This window comes from Pseudophryne corroboree, chromosome 6 (assembly GCF_028390025.1).
Source record: "Pseudophryne corroboree isolate aPseCor3 chromosome 6, aPseCor3.hap2, whole genome shotgun sequence".
In the NCBI taxonomy this organism is placed as follows: domain Eukaryota; kingdom Metazoa; phylum Chordata; class Amphibia; order Anura; family Myobatrachidae; genus Pseudophryne; species Pseudophryne corroboree.
In genome coordinates, this window is record NC_086449.1 from 594,710,164 (window position 1) to 594,726,158 (window position 15,995).

Consider the following 15,995-nt stretch of genomic DNA (forward strand, 5'->3'; position numbering starts at 1 on the left):
ATAATAGACCACGTGCCCAAATCACTAAGGGGAGGTGACCGGGAACGAACACTTCTTCGTATAGAAGCAAGATGGATACACAGGCTGGACACCATCAATCCCAAAGGCCTCAATGAGTTGATGCCGTGGAACTTGTTTATACATTAACAGCCTGCAGAGGAATAGGCTGGACAATATCTCCAATCTAGTTGCAGTACTTCATTAAGAGAAAGAATCAGGACCATTTAGCTATAAAAAGGTTTCTCCTGGTATATACACCGCCTGCCGGTGTTATGACTAGTGCAATTTCTCCCACCCTCGGGTAGGGTGCGGGTTTCTTCCTGATTGGACTATGTAGATTCTTCTATAGTGGTACCTCTGATAAGTGCTATCCACAATAGCTCTTATATGTTGTGCTTTACTTCACCCTATTTCTTTTAGGGCTTTTAGTGGCTTTTACACTGGGTCTTCACAGGCTGACATTTACCTTATATATTCATCGTGCGTAGAATGCAGTCCACAGGTGCGTACATTTGACACTTACCACAACAGGAGCACTCATTGCATCACACAGTTTTTTGCACTCACCTTATATTATTATAGAACACAACACCTTGTCCATTGCGTGTCACTGGTTTTTAATTCGTAACTTCAATACACAATTTACACTTTACAGAAGTTCATTATTACAGGACCTGAAGCAAGTTACACGTAATTTTACCTCAAAAAACATTTTTTGCACAACATTGCAACACACCCAGGGACAGACATGTATATCACAGCCTGTCATATCTCACAAATACATCTTGCATCGAACACAACTATCCGGCCAGCAGACACTTCACAAAAACTGGCACCCCTTCAGTCTGGCTCAATTCGCACTAATGTCAATTTGTGACAACAGCTCTGTGGTACACTGCAAACGTAATATTCACACCCTAATGGAGTCCAGCTTAGCAGCAGTGCATTAGTCCCCTAGGGGGGTTCACGATGTTAAGTTTAAAGTAGTTGGATTCAGCCTGTCAGGTGGTGGGACCGCTGTATGTTTACGTGCACATTCTCTTTCACAGCGCGTCACCAGGGGAGCGCCTAAGCGTCCGGTTACCATGGTAACGGCGGACGCCCCCCGATGACGACAGCGGAAGTCGCCGGGCTCCGAGGTCGGACGGCGTCTCACCGATGAGCACACGTGGGGTCTCTTCTTATGGTATAAAGGTATGTTTTATATGTTATTTCACTGTTACTCACCTTGAAAAAGGGACGATTCAGTCCCGAAACGTTGGATTTTTGCAGTAATCTTTAATACAAACTTTTTGACTATTTGAACAGTCTCTGAGTGACGCTGAATTTTATTATGCGTATATATATATATATTTCTCTATCGTCCTAAGTGGATGCTGGGGTTCCTGAAAGGACCATGGGGGAATAGCGGCTCCGCAGGAGACAGGGCACAAAAAAGTAAAGCTTTACTAGGTCAGGTGGTGTGCACTGGCTCCTCCCCCTATGACCCTCCTCCAGACTCCAGTTAGATTTTGTGCCCGAACGAGAAGGGTGCAATCTAGGTGGCTCTCCTAAAGAGCTGCTTAGAGAAAGTTTAGTTTAGGTTTTTTTCTTTACAGTGAGTCCTGCTGGCAACAGGATCACTGCAACGTGGGACTTAGGGGGAAAGTAGTAAACTCACCTGCATGCAGAGTGGATTTGCTGCTTGGCTACTGGACACCATTAGCTCCAGAGGGATCGAACACAGGCCCAGCCGTGGAGTCCGGTCCCGGAGCCGCGCCGCCGACCCCCTTGCAGATGCTGAAGCGTGAAGAGGTCCGGAAACCGGCGGCTGAAGACTCCTCAGTCTTCATAAGGTAGCGCACAGCACTGCAGCTGTGCGCCATTTTCCTCTCAGCACACTTCACTGGGCAGTCACTGAGGGTGCAGAGCGCTGGGGGGGGGCGCTCTGAGAGGCAAATATAAACCTTATACAAGGCTAAAAATACCTCACATATAGCCCATAGGGGCTATATGGAGATATTTAACCCCTGCCTGACTGGAAAAATAGCGGGAGAAGAACCCGCCGAAAAAGGGGCGGGGCCTATCTCCTCAGCACACGGCGCCATTTTCTGTCACAGCTCCGCTGGTCAGAACGGCTCCCAGGTCTCTCCCCTGCACTGCACTACAGAAACAGGGTAAAACAGAGAGGGGGGGCACATTAATGGCTATATATATATATATTAAAGCAGCTATAAGGGAGCACTTAATATAAGGATATCCCTTGTATATATAGCGCTTTGTGGTGTGTGCTGGCAGACTCTCCCTCTGTCTCCCCAAAAGGGCTAGTGGGTCCTGTCTTCATTAGAGCATTCCCTGTGAGTTTGCGGTGTGTGTCGGTACGTGGTGTCGACATGTATGAGGACGATATTGGTGTGGAGGCGGAGCAATTGCCAAATATGCAGATGTCACCCCCCAGGGGGTCGACACCAGAATGGATGCCTTTATTTGTGGAATTACGTGATGGTTTATCTTCCCTTAAACAGTCAGTTGAGGACATGAGGCGGCCGGACAATCAATTAATGCCTGTCCAGGCGCCTCAAACACCGTCAGGGGCTGTAAAACGCCCTTTGCCTCAGTCGGTCGACACAGACCCAGACACGGGCACTGATTCCAGTGACGACGGTAGAAATTCAAACGTATTTTCCAGTAGGGCCACACGTTATATGATTTTGGCAATGAAGGAGACGTTACATTTAGCTGATACTACAGATACCGTAAAACAGGGTATTATGTATGGTGTGAAAAAACTACAAACAGTTTTTCCTGAATCAGAAGAATTAAATGACGTGTGTGATGAAGCGTGGGTTGCTCCTGATAAAAAGTTGATAATTTCAAAAAAGTTATTGGCATTATACCCTTTCCCGCCAGAGGTTAGGGCGCGCTGGGAAACACCCCCTAAGGTGGACAAGGCGCTCACACGCTTATCCAAACAAGTGGCGTTACCCTCTCCTGAGACGGCCGCACTTAAGGATCCATCAGATAGAAAGATGGAAGTTATTCAAAAGAATATATACACACATGCAGGTGTTATACTACGACCAGCTATAGCAACTGCCTGGATGTGCAGTGCTGGAGTAGTTTGGTCAGAATCCCTGATTGAAAATATTGATACCCTAGATAGGGACAATGTTTTACTGTCGTTAGAACAAATAAAGGATGCATTTATCTATATGCGTGATGCACAGAGGGATATTTGCACACTGGCATCTCGGATGAGTGCTATGTCCATTTCAGCCAGAAGAGCCTTATGGACACGACAGTGGACAGGCGATGCGGATTCAAAACGTCACATGGAGGTTTTGCCGTATAAAGGGGAGGAGTTATTTGGAGTTGGTCTATCAGACTTGGTGGCCACGGCTACTGCCGGGAAATCCACTTTTTTACCTCAAGTCACTCCCCAACAGAGAAAGGCACCGACCTTTCAACCGCAGCCTTTTCGCTCCTACAAAAATAAGAGAGCAAAGGGCTTGTCGTACCTGCCACGAGGCAGAGGAAGAGGGAAGAGACACCAACAGGCAGCTCCTTCCCAGGAACAGAAGCCCTCCCCGGCTCCTGCAAAAACCTCAGCATGACGCTGGGGCCTCTCAAGCGGACTCGGGGACAGTGGGGGGCCGTCTCAAAAATTACAGCGCGCAGTGGGCTCACTCGCAGGTAGACCCCTGGATCCTGCAGATAATATCTCAGGGGTACAGGTTGGAATTAGAGACGGATCCTCCTCATCGTTTCCTGAAGTCTGCCTTACCAACCGTCTCTTCCGAAAGGGAGAGGGTGTTGGAAGCCATTCACAAGCTGTACGCTCAGCAGGTGATAGTCAAAGTACCCCTATTACAACAAGGAAAGGGGTATTATTCCACTCTATTTGTGGTACCGAAGCCGGATGGCTCGGTAAGGCCTATTCTAAATCTGAAGTCCTTGAACCTCTACATAAAAAAGTTCAAGTTCAAGATGGAGTCACTCAGAGCAGTGATAGCGAACCTGGAAGAAGGGGACTTTATGGTATCCTTGGACATCAAGGATGCGTATCTACACGTTCCGATTTACCCCGCACACCAGGGGTACCTCAGGTTCATTGTTCAAAACTGTCACTATCAGTTTCAGACGCTGCCGTTCGGATTGTCCACGGCGCCTCGGGTCTTTACCAAGGTAATGGCCGAGATGATGATTCTTCTTCGAAGAAAAGGCGTATTAGTTATCCCATACTTGGACGATCTCCTAATAAGGGCAAGGTCCAGAGAACAGCTGGAGACAGCTTTAGCACTATCTCAAGAGGTGCTAAGACAACACGGGTGGATTCTGAATATTCCAAAATCCCATTTAATCCCGACAACTCGTCTGCTGTTCCTAGGAATGATTCTGGACACGGTTCAGAAAAAGGTTTTCCTTCCAGAGGAAAAAGCCAAGGAGTTATCCGATCTGGTCAGGAACCTCCTAAAACCAGGAAAAGTGTCAGTACATCAATGCACAAGAGTCCTGGGAAAAATGGTGGCTTCTTACGAAGCAATTCCATTCGGCAGATTCCATGCAAGAATATTCCAAAGGGATCTGTTGGACAAATGGTCAGGGTCGCATCTGCAGATGCACCTGCGAATAACCCTGTCACCAAAGACAAGGGTGTCACTTCTGTGGTGGTTGCAGAAGGCTCACCTATTAGAAGGCCGCAGATTCGGCATTCAGGATTGGATCCTGGTGACCACGGACGCCAGCCTGAGAGGCTGGGGAGCAGTCACACAAGGAAGAAACTTCCAGGGAGTATGGACGAGTCTGGAAAAGTCTCTTCACATAAACATTCTGGAACTAAGAGCAATCTACAATGCTCTAAGCCAGGCGGAACTTCTCCTGCAAGGAAAGCCGGTGTTGATTCAGTCGGACAACATCACGGCGGTCGCCTATGTAAACAGGCAGGGCGGCACAAGAAGCAGGAGTGCAATGGCAGAAGCTGCCAAGATTCTTCGCTGGGCGGAGAATCACGTGATAGCACTGTCAGCAGTGTTCATCCCGGGCGTGGACAACTGGGAAGCAGACTTCCTCAGCAGACACGATCTTCATCCGGGAGAGTGGGGTCTACATCCAGAAGTCTTCAACATGTTAATAGACCGTTGGGAAAGACCAATTGTAGACATGATGGCGTCTCGCCTCAACAAGAAACTGGACAAATATTGCGCCAGGTCAAGAGATCCACAGGCAATAGCTGTGGACGCACTGGTAACTCCTTGGGTGTACCAGTCAGTGTATGTGTTTCCTCCTCTGCCGCTCATACCAAAGGTATTGAAGATCATACGGCAAAGAAGAGTAAGAACAATACTAGTGGTTCCGGATTGGCCGAGAAGGACTTGGTATCCGGAACTTCAAGAGATGCTCACGGACGAACCGTGGCCTCTACCTCTGAGAAGGGACCTGCTACAGCAGGGTCCCTGTCTTTTTCAAGACTTACCGCGGCTGCGTTTGACGGCATGGCGGTTGAACGCCAGATCCTAAAAGGGAAAGGCATTCCAGAAGAAGTCATTCCTACCTTGATTAAGGCACGGAAGGAAGTCACCGTGAAACATTATCACCGCATTTGGCGAAAATATGTAGCGTGGTGCGAGGATCGGAGGGTTCCGACGGAGGAATTCCAACTGGGTCGTTTCCTACATTTCCTGCAATCAGGATTATCTATGGGTCTCAAATTGGGATCCATTAAGGTTCAAATTTCGGCCCTGTCAATATTCTTCCAAAAAGAATTGGCCTCTGTCCCTGAGGTCCAGACTTTTGTCAAGGGAGTACTGCATATACAGCCTCCTGTGGTGCCTCCGGTGGCACCGTGGGATCTAAATGTAGTTTTAGATTTCCTCAAATCCCATTGGTTTGAACCATTGAAAAAGGTGGATTTGAAATATCTCACATTGAAAGTGACTATGTTACTAGCCCTGGCCTCTGCCAGGAGAGTATCTGAATTGGCGGCTTTATCTTATAAAAGTCCTTATCTAATCTTCCATTCGGATAGGGCAGAACTGCGGACTCGTCCGCATTTTCTCCCTAAAGTGGTATCAGCATTTCATCTGAACCAACCTATTGTGGTGCCTGCGGCCACTAGCGACTTGGAGGACTCCAAGTTGTTGGACGTTGTCAGAGCCTTAAAAATATACATTGCAAGGACGGCTGGAGTCAGAAAATCTGACTCGCTGTTTATATTGTATGCACCCAACAAGTTGGGCGCACCTGCTTCTAAGCAGTCGATTGCTCGTTGGATTTGTAACACAATTCAACTTGCACATTCTGTGGCAGGCCTGCCACAGCCTAAAACTGTAAAAGCCCACTCCACAAGGAAGGTGGGCTCATCTTGGGCGGCTGCCCGAGGGGTCTCGGCATTACAACTCTGCCGAGCAGCTACGTGGTCGGGGGAGAACACGTTTGTAAAATTTTACAAATTTGATACCCTGGCAAAGGAGGACCTGGAGTTCTCTCATTCGGTGCTGCAGAGTCATCCGCACTCTCCCGCCCGTTTGGGAGCTTTGGTATAATCCCCATGGTCCTTTCAGGAACCCCAGCATCCACTTAGGACGATAGAGAAAATAAGAATTTACTTACCGATAATTCTATTTCTCGGAGTCCGTAGTGGATGCTGGGCGCCCATCCCAAGTGCGGATTATCTGCAATACTTGTACATAGTTATTGTTAACTAATTCGGGTTATTGTTAAGGAGCCATCTTTAAGAGGCCCTTTCTGTTGTCATACTGTTAACTGGGTTTAGATCACAAGTTGTACGGTGTGATTGGTGTGGCTGGTATGAGTCTTACCCGGGATTCAAAATGCCTCCCTTATTGTGTATGCTCGTCCGGGCACAGTACCTAACTGGAGTCTGGAGGAGGGTCATAGGGGGAGGAGCCAGTGCACACCACCTGACCTAGTAAAGCTTTACTTTTTTGTGCCCTGTCTCCTGCGGAGCCGCTATTCCCCCATGGTCCTTTCAGGAACCCCAGCATCCACTACGGACTCCGAGAAATAGAATTATCGGTAAGTAAATTCTTATTATATATATATAGGTAATATACTCAAAGATTTAGTCAAGACTACATATGTATATATCTTAAATATTATAAAATATTACCTGTTATTATCCGATTAGCCTCTCTTTGGTGCAACATTACTTGCCATGCCCGTGGCAGTTTTGGCAACACCAGTGGCAGTTTTGGCAACATCACCGACAGCTTTGCCAGCACTACCGACAACATCAGTGGCAGCTTTGGCAACACCACCGACAGCTTTTCCAGCACTACCGACAACATCAGTGGCAGCTTTGGCAACACCACCGACAACTTTGCCAGCATTAGTGGCAGCTTTGGTTAAACCACCTAGCGCCTTACCTATAAAAGCATTGGATTCACCCACAAGTGAACCTGTAAGATAAATTATGACACATATTACAAATATTATAAAGAGGATCAAAATCACTATACAGTATGTTTTTCAATTGTCTAAGTAGCTATATATTTTTTATATTGAATTACTACATTATGCCCTATGCCAGGCATTTCCCACCACAATAACAGTCCAGGATTTAAGGATATTCATGCTTTAATACAGATGCTTAAATTAATCTGAGATACAACTGAAGTCACCCACGCTTAAGAATTGCTAACCTTAAAACATGGACTATTAACATGCCTTGAGGGCCGATGTTGGGAAACACTGCCCTGTGCCCTACATATGGAAATACAACTTGTATAAGTGGTGTTATAAAATTGTATCTTGACACAAAATCTTTCACAATCCTAGATAATAGTGGTAATATTTAGACTTACCAAGGCAGACACCAAGAAGCAGGACAGCTAATGTGATCTTCATGACTGAGATTGTTGGTTACAGGGTTTCTAAGATGAATATCGAACCAAGTATCTGAAGATGACCACTTCATACACCCATTTTATACTCTCCCAGTGTTTGCGTATAGTGATGGCTCCTCCTGCTTTTAGAGGTAACATCTTGGCATAAAATAGATAATTGTCATTAATGGATCATATTATTTGCTTCTAAATGTTTCACTGCAGATATATCTGTCACCCCTTAGTAAATGTATGTTTCCTGAATTTATCCTGGTTGACTTACATAGGCTACAAGTAAATCCTCCTTATCTGGTTTATTTGCTAAAGGTTATATAACATTATTCTACCTTATGTATACATGGAGCATTATCCTATATCTAACTATCATAAATTATCAAGTTTTAATTCTAGAGACCATACCACAAAATGAGAACATTTTCAGTACAGTTGACACATGTACAAATGAGGAAACACAAATTAACTAGAGTTACAGCAAGTGGATATTCCACTGTAACAGCTGCTTCTTGAGATCAGATAAAATCCAACCACCAAGCTAACAGAACCAGAAAATAAAAACATTAATATGAAGCAAGTGATTTATAAAGTGCAGTTATGTTACATGAATGGTCTAAATAATTTGAATCACTATAATATGATTTAAATCATTATAATGATAAAAGACACAGTATTTTGTTACGTAGAATTGCGCATATTTTCCCTCACAAAATGCTCATTCAATATTTCATTTAGAAGCTCACCTGTGCCAGTGCTTTGCACAGAGGTTTGAGATTTTTGATCTTTGAAAGACGTAGTGTAATAGAAGAACATATTGGCAAATGTAAAAAGGTCACCTAAAAATGTTGCCTAACAACACAAATTCAAATTTCATAAAGACTAAAGCAATTTGAGCCAAGACTGTGCAATGCTATAAGGTTCTTAAATATTTAAGAAAATTCAACCATGGACAACACAGTTCCTCCTCTATGGTCGTAAATGTATATGCAGGTTTCTGATGGTCTGCAGGAGCTACATTTGTGTATACATGTCTTCACTGTAGTCGTACTACCTTATAATGATCATTCCTCAGGTGTAAAGGGGGGTACTCACGGAGAGATCCATGCTTAAAATCTAAGCAATCTGACTAGATTGCTTAGATTTTAAGCACAGATCACTCATGTGTAGCCCCCTCAGCGATAGCGATGCGCGGCCCCACACATCGCTATCGCCGCTGCTAGATTGAGCCTGCATGCAGGCCAATCTAGCGGGTCGCTCACTTCACCCGCTGGGTGAAGTGATCGGCCCCCGTCCTCCCCCCGCATCGCTCAGCACACATTTCTGGAAATGAATATAGTGATTTTTTTTTCTTGATATGCTACAAAAACTTGTATACTGTCCATACTGTTCTGCATTAGCCCCCAGTGACAAACACAAGATTTCTAGAGGGGGGTTTCCAAGTGCAGTGCAAAATCTCCCACTCTCCGGAACACTGGAGCAATTGCAGGATTCTGGGGGAGTGGTAGAAGAACCTAGTAACACAACTCTGGACATTTTAATGTACACATTGGTAATTTTATACACTGGATACAGTATGGAAAACAGTATTATTATTTAACACTATCGATGGTCTATAGTATAGGTGCATCAAATATTTAAATAATATAACTAAGTGGTCTGGAAAAAGTTAAACATACCATAATAAATAAATACACAAATATAATAGAATCAGTACTGCACATTATAATCACACATTCTCCCACTTCATGGCAAGGTTCCTGTCTATTCTTCCCATTAGCTACTCTCTGGTCCAGTGATTGAGGGCTCAGATCCACACACACAGCAAACATGGTATAAGAAACTGTGCATGTGCAGCATCTCTGCTCTGTCCCTTAAACTGCATTATGAATGTAGTGGCAGCTCTAATAATCGTATAAAATACCATTGCTATTTTCATCATAATTTGAGCCACTTGTCAAAAGGAGGGGGTTTTTCCAGGCAACCGGAAACACCCCCTACATATGCCTATGGCTCCTATTGGTGTAGTGTAACGCATAGTACTATTGTAATACGGTTCCGGTATGAATGGTCGACCATGTTATGGTCGACGGTCATTAGGTCGACCACTATTGGTCGACATTGACATGGTCGACATGGACACATGGTCGACACATGAAAATGGTCGACACATGAAACGTCGACACATGAAAAGGTCGACATGAGGTTTTTTACTTTTTTTGGGTGTCGTTTTTTGCGTAAAGTGACTGGGAACCCCAATTAGTGCACCGCGTCCCCTCGCATGGCTCGCTTCGCTCGCCATGCTTCGGGCATGGTGCCTTCGCTATGCTACCGCTTTGCTCGGCACAAATTACCGTTCCATTCGTAGTCCACGTGGATCGTAAAGTATGGAAAAGTTCCCCAAAAGAAAAAAAAGTAAAAAAACTCATGTCGACCTTTTCATGTGTCGACATTTCATGTGTCGACCATTTTCATGTGTCGACCATGTGTCCATGTCGACCATGTCAATGTCGACCAATATTGGTCGACCTAATGACTGTCGACCATAACATGGTCGACCATGTGAACGGATACCTTGTAATACGCAACCGGAAAGGAACAATAGGAGGAAATAGAGGAAAAAGCTATAGAATCTTAACAAATACAACAGGTCCAGGAATTAGAAACAAGGTAATTTGCCAGTTTCGTAGGTATAATTTCAGTAGAGGAAGTGGGTACAAACCAGATTGTAGAAGGCCAAATGCATTGTTTTCTTAGAGGAAATATGGCACACAGTTATATAGATGTATCCTAAGTCACTATTGCTATATTAGCTAGACAGCACAATCAGCTTGCTGCATTGATGATGCAGTGCATGGATGCTTCATGATGTATTCAGTCACAGCATAACATTTAGAGACACAGGAGAGTGTACTACCAATTTCCACCCACCAGATGTAGCCTTTCCTAAACTGCATAGTGCATGTGTCAATAATTGTTACCAAAGCTGACCCTGTACGCTCTGTGAAGGAAACCTGAAGGATCAAGAAAGAGCAGTTTTAAGAGAGATTAATATGTTTACTGTCCTTCACTTTGAAATGCTTTGTGTGAGTGAGCTGACAGGTCTCGTGCAACTTCACTATCGTCAGAAGTCTTTTTTTGCCGAAAATGCATCTTAGTCACAACACAATGTGATGAGAACACACCAGGAGACTGTGTTTATTAAAATGATATGCAGCACTTGAGAAGGCGTTTAATTTGCCGGCTGTTGGGATCCCGGCGGTCGGGAAACTGATGCCGATATCCAGACAGCCGGCAAAGCTGCCAGCCGGAATCCCGGTGCAACAGGACTATTCCCACTCGTGGGTTTCCATGACACCCATAGAGTGGGAATAGATCCTGCCCACAGCGTGGCAAGTGCAGTGAGCCTACAAGGGGACTCTTTGTGCTTGCCTCGTTGCCGGCATTCTGACAGGCGGGATGCTGCTGTCGGGATATTGACAAATATCTGACCAATATTGCCCGCCAGAAAATCATACTGAATCTAAAACTTGTCTATCAGAGTGCAACTGAGTCTGTATTAGAGATGTGCACTTGAAATTTTTCGGGTTTTGTGTTTTGGTTTTTGGTTCGGTTCCGCGGCCGTGTTTTGGGTTCGACCGCGTTTTGGCAAAACCTCACCGAATTTTTTTTGTCGGATTCGGGTGTGTTTTGGATTCGGGTGTTTTTTTCAAAAAACACTAAAAAACAGCTTAAATCATAGAATTTGGGGGTCATTTTGATCCCAAAGTATTATTAACCTCAAAAACCATAATTTCCACTCATTTTCAGTCTATTCTGAATACCTCACACCTCACAATATTATTTTTAGTACTAAAATTTGCACCGAGGTCGCTGGATGACTAAGCTAAGCGACCCTAGTGGCCGACACAAACACTTGGCCCATCTAGGAGTGGCACTGCAGTGTCACGCAGGATGGACCTTCCAAAAAACACTCCCCAAACAGCACATGACGCAAAGAAAAAAAGAGGCGCAATGAGGTAGCTGTGTGAGTAAGCTAAGCGACCCTAGTGGCCGACACAAACACCTGGCCCATCTAGGAGTGGCACTGCAGTGTCACGCAGGATGGCCCTTCCAAAAAACACTCCCCAAACAGCACATGACGCAAAGAAAAAAAGAGGCGCAATGAGGTAGCTGTGTGAGTAAGATAAGCGACCCTAGTGGCCGACACAAACACCTGGCCCATCTAGGAGTGGCACTGCAGTGTCACGCAGGATGGCCCTTCCAAAAAACACTCCCCAAACAGCACATGACGCAAAGAAGAAAAAAAGAGGCGCAATGAGGTAGCTGTGTGAGTAAGCTAAGCGACCCTAGTGGCCGACACAAACACCTGGCCCATCTAGGAGTGGCACTGCAGTGTCACGCAGGATGGCCTTTCCAAAAAACACTCCCCAAACAGCACATGACGCAAAGAAAAAAATAGGCGCAATGAGGTAGCTGTGTGAGTAAGCTAAGCGACCCTAGTGGCCGACACAAACACCTGGCCCATCTAGGAGTGGCACTGCAGTGTCACGCAGGATGGCCCTTCCAAAAAACACTCCCCAAACAGCACATGACGCAAAGAAAAAAAGAGGCGCAATGAGGTAGCTGTGTGAGTAAGCTAAGCGACCCTAGTGGCCGACACAAACACCTGGCCCATCTAGGAGTGGCACTGCAGTGTCACGCAGGATGGCCCTTCCAAAAAACACTCCCCAAACAGCACATGACGCAAAGAAAAAAAGAGGCGCAATGAGGTAGCTGTGTGAGTAAGATAAGCGACCCTAGTGGCCGACACAAACACCTGGCCCATCTAGGAATGGCACTGCAGTGTCACGCAGGATGGCCCTTCCAAAAAACACTCCCCAAACAGCACATGACGCAAAGAAGAAAAAAAGAGGCGCAATGAGGTAGCTGTGTGAGTAAGATAAGCGACCCTAGAGGCCGACACAAACACCTGGCCCATCTAGGAGTGGCACTGCAGTGTCACGCAGGATGGCCCTTCCAAAAAACACTCCCCAAACAGCACATGACGCAAATAAAAATGAAAGAAAAAGGAGGTGCAAGATGGAATTGTCCTTGGGCCCTCCCACCCACCCTTATGTTGTATAAACAGGACATGCACACTTTAACCAACCCATCATTTCAGTGACAGGGTCTGCCACACGACTGTGACTGAAATGACGGGTTGGTTTGGACCCCCACCAAAAAAGAAGCAATTAATCTCTCCTTGCACAAACTGGCTCTACAGAGGCAAGATGTCCACCTCATCATCATCCTCCGATATATCACCGTGTACATCCCGCTCCTCACAGATTATCAATTCGTCCCCACTGGAATCCACCATCTCAGCTCCCTGTGTACTTTGTGGAGGCAATTGCTGCTGGTAAATGTCTCCACGGAGGAATTGATTATAATTCATTTTAATGAACATCATCTTCTCCACATTTTCTGGAAGTAACCTCGTATGCCGATTGCTGACAAGGTGAGCGGTGGCACTAAACACTCTTTCGGAGTACACACTTGTGGGAGGGCAACTTAGGTAGAATAAAGCCAGTTTGTGCAAGGGCCACCAAATTGCCTCTTTTTCCTGCCAGTATAAGTACGGACTGTCTGACGTGCCTACTTGGATGCGGTCACTCATATAATCCTCCACCATTCTTTCAATGGTGACAGAATCATATGCAGTGACAGTAGACGACATGTCCGTAATCGTTGTCAGGTCCTTCAGTCCGGACCAGATGTCAGCATCAGCAGTCGCTCCAGACTGCCCTGCATCACCGCCAGCGGGTGGGCTCGGAATTCTGAGCCTTTTCCTCGCACCCCCAGTTGCGGGAGAATGTGAAGGAGGAGATGTTGACAGGTCGCGTTCCGCTTGACTTGACAATTTTGTCACCAGCAGGTCTTTGAACCCCAGCAGACTTGTGTCTGCCGGAAAGAGAGATCCAAGGTAGGTTTTAAATCTAGGATCGAGCACGGTGGCCAAAATGTAGTGCTCTGATTTCAACAGATTGACCACCCGTGAATCCTTGTTAAGCGAATTAAGGGCTCCATCCACAAGTCCCACATGCCTAGCGGAATCGCTCCCTTTTAGCTCCTCCTTCAATGCCTCTTGCTTCTTCTGCAAAAGCCTGATGAGGGGAATGACCTGACTCAGGCTGGCAGTGTCTGAACTGACTTCACGTGTGGCAAGTTCAAAAGGTTGCAGAACCTTGCACAACGTTGAAATCATTCTCCACTGCGCTTGAGACAGGTACATTCCACCTCCTATATCGTGCTCAATTGTATAGGCTTGAATGGCCTTTTGCTGCTCCTCCAACCTCTGAAGCATATATAGGGTTGAATTCCACCTCGTTACCACTTCTTGCTTCAGATGATGGCAGGGCAGCTTCAGGCGTTTTTGGTGGTGCTCCAGTCTTTTGTACGTGGTGCCTGTACGCCGAAAGTGTCCCGCAATTCTTCTGGCCACCGACAGCATCTCTTGCACGCCCCTGTCGTTTTTTAAAAAATTCTGCACCACCAAATTCAAGGTATGTGCAAAACATGGGACGTGCTGGAATTTGCCCATATTTAATGCACACACAATATTGCTGGCGTTGTCCGATGCCACAAATCCACAGGAGAGTCCAATTGGGGTAAGCCATTCCGCGATGATCTTCCTCAGTTGCCGTAAGAGGTTTTCAGCTGTGTGTGTATTCTGGAAACCGGTGATACAAAGCGTAGCCTGCCTAGGAAAGAGTTGGCGTTTGCGAGATGCTGCTACTGGTGCCTCCGCTGCTGTTCTTGCGGCGGGAGTCCATACATCTACCCAGTGGGCTGTCACAGTCATATAGTCCTGACCCTGCCCTGCTCCACTTGTCCACATGTCCGTGGTTAAGTGGACATTGGGTACAACTGCATTTTTTAGGACACTGGTGAGTCTTTTTCTGACGTCCGTGTACATTCTCGGTATCGCCTGCCTAGAGAAGTGGAACCTAGATGGTATTTGGTAACGGGGGCACACTACCTCAAGAAATTGTCTAGTTCCCTGTGAACTAACGGCGGATACCGGACGCACGTCTAACACCAACATAGTTGTCAAGGCCTCAGTTATCCGCTTTGCAACAGGATGACTGCTGTGATATTTCATCTTCCTCGCAAAGGACTGTTGGACAGTCAATTGCTTGGTGGAAGTAGTAAAAGTGGGCTTACGACTTCCCCTCTGGGATGACCATCGACTCCCAGCAGCAACAACAGCAGCGCCAGCAGCAGTAGGCGTTACACGCAAGGATGCATCGGAGGAATCCCAGGCAGGAGAGGACTCGTCAGAATTGCCAGTGACATGGCCTGCAGGACTATTGGCATTCCTGGGGAAGGAGGAAATTGACACTGAGGGAGTTGGTGGGGTGGTTTGCGTGAGCTTGGTTACAAGAGGAAGGGATTTACTGGTCAGTGGACTGCTTCCGCTGTCGCCCAAAGTTTTTGAACTTGTCACTGACTTATTATGAATGCGCTGCAGGTGACGTATAAGGGAGGATGTTCCGAGGTGGTTAACGTCCTTACCCCTACTTATTACAGCTTGACAAAGGCAACACACGGCTTGAAAAATTTTGTCCGCATTTCTGTTGAAATACTTCCACACCGAAGAGCTGATTTTTTTGGTATTTTCACCAGGCATGTCAACGGCCCTATTCCTCCCACGGACAACAGGTGTCTCCCCGGGTGCCTGACTTAAACAAACCACCTCACCATCAGAATCCTCCTTGTCAATTTCCTCCCCAGCGCCAGCAACACCCATATCCTCCTCATCCTGGTGTACTTCAACACTGACATCTTCAATCTGACTATCAGGAACTGGACTGCGGGTGCTCCTTCCAGCACTTGCAGGGGGCGTGCAAATGGTGGAAGGCGCATGCTCTTCACGTCCAGTGTTGGGAAGGTCAGGCATCGCAACCGACACAATTGGACTCTCCTTGTGGATTTGGGATTTCGAAGAACGCACAGTTCTTTGCGGTGCTTTTGCCAGCTTGAGTCTTTTCATTTTTCTAGTGAGAGGCTGAGTGCTTCCATCCTCATGTGAAGCTGAACCACTAGCCATGAACATAGGCCAGGGCCTCAGCCGTTCCTTGCCACTCCGTGTGGTAAATGGCATATTAGCAAGTTTAC

General features: G+C 46.3%; 1 long non-coding RNA gene across 2 annotated transcripts in view; it reads left to right on the forward strand.

The window, feature by feature from the left end:
* Positions 1 to 998: 998 nt before the first annotated feature.
* LOC134935486 (uncharacterized) overlaps positions 999 to 15,995 on the forward strand; it is a 36,672-nt gene continuing 21,675 nt past the window's right edge. The window contains exons 1-2 of one of the 2 annotated variants that reach the window (XR_010180177.1): positions 999 to 1,194; positions 7,777 to 7,975. This is a non-coding gene — a long non-coding RNA (uncharacterized LOC134935486). The remainder of the gene's footprint in view (positions 1,195 to 7,776; positions 7,976 to 15,995) is intronic. The other variant, XR_010180178.1, reaches the window with a different exon arrangement.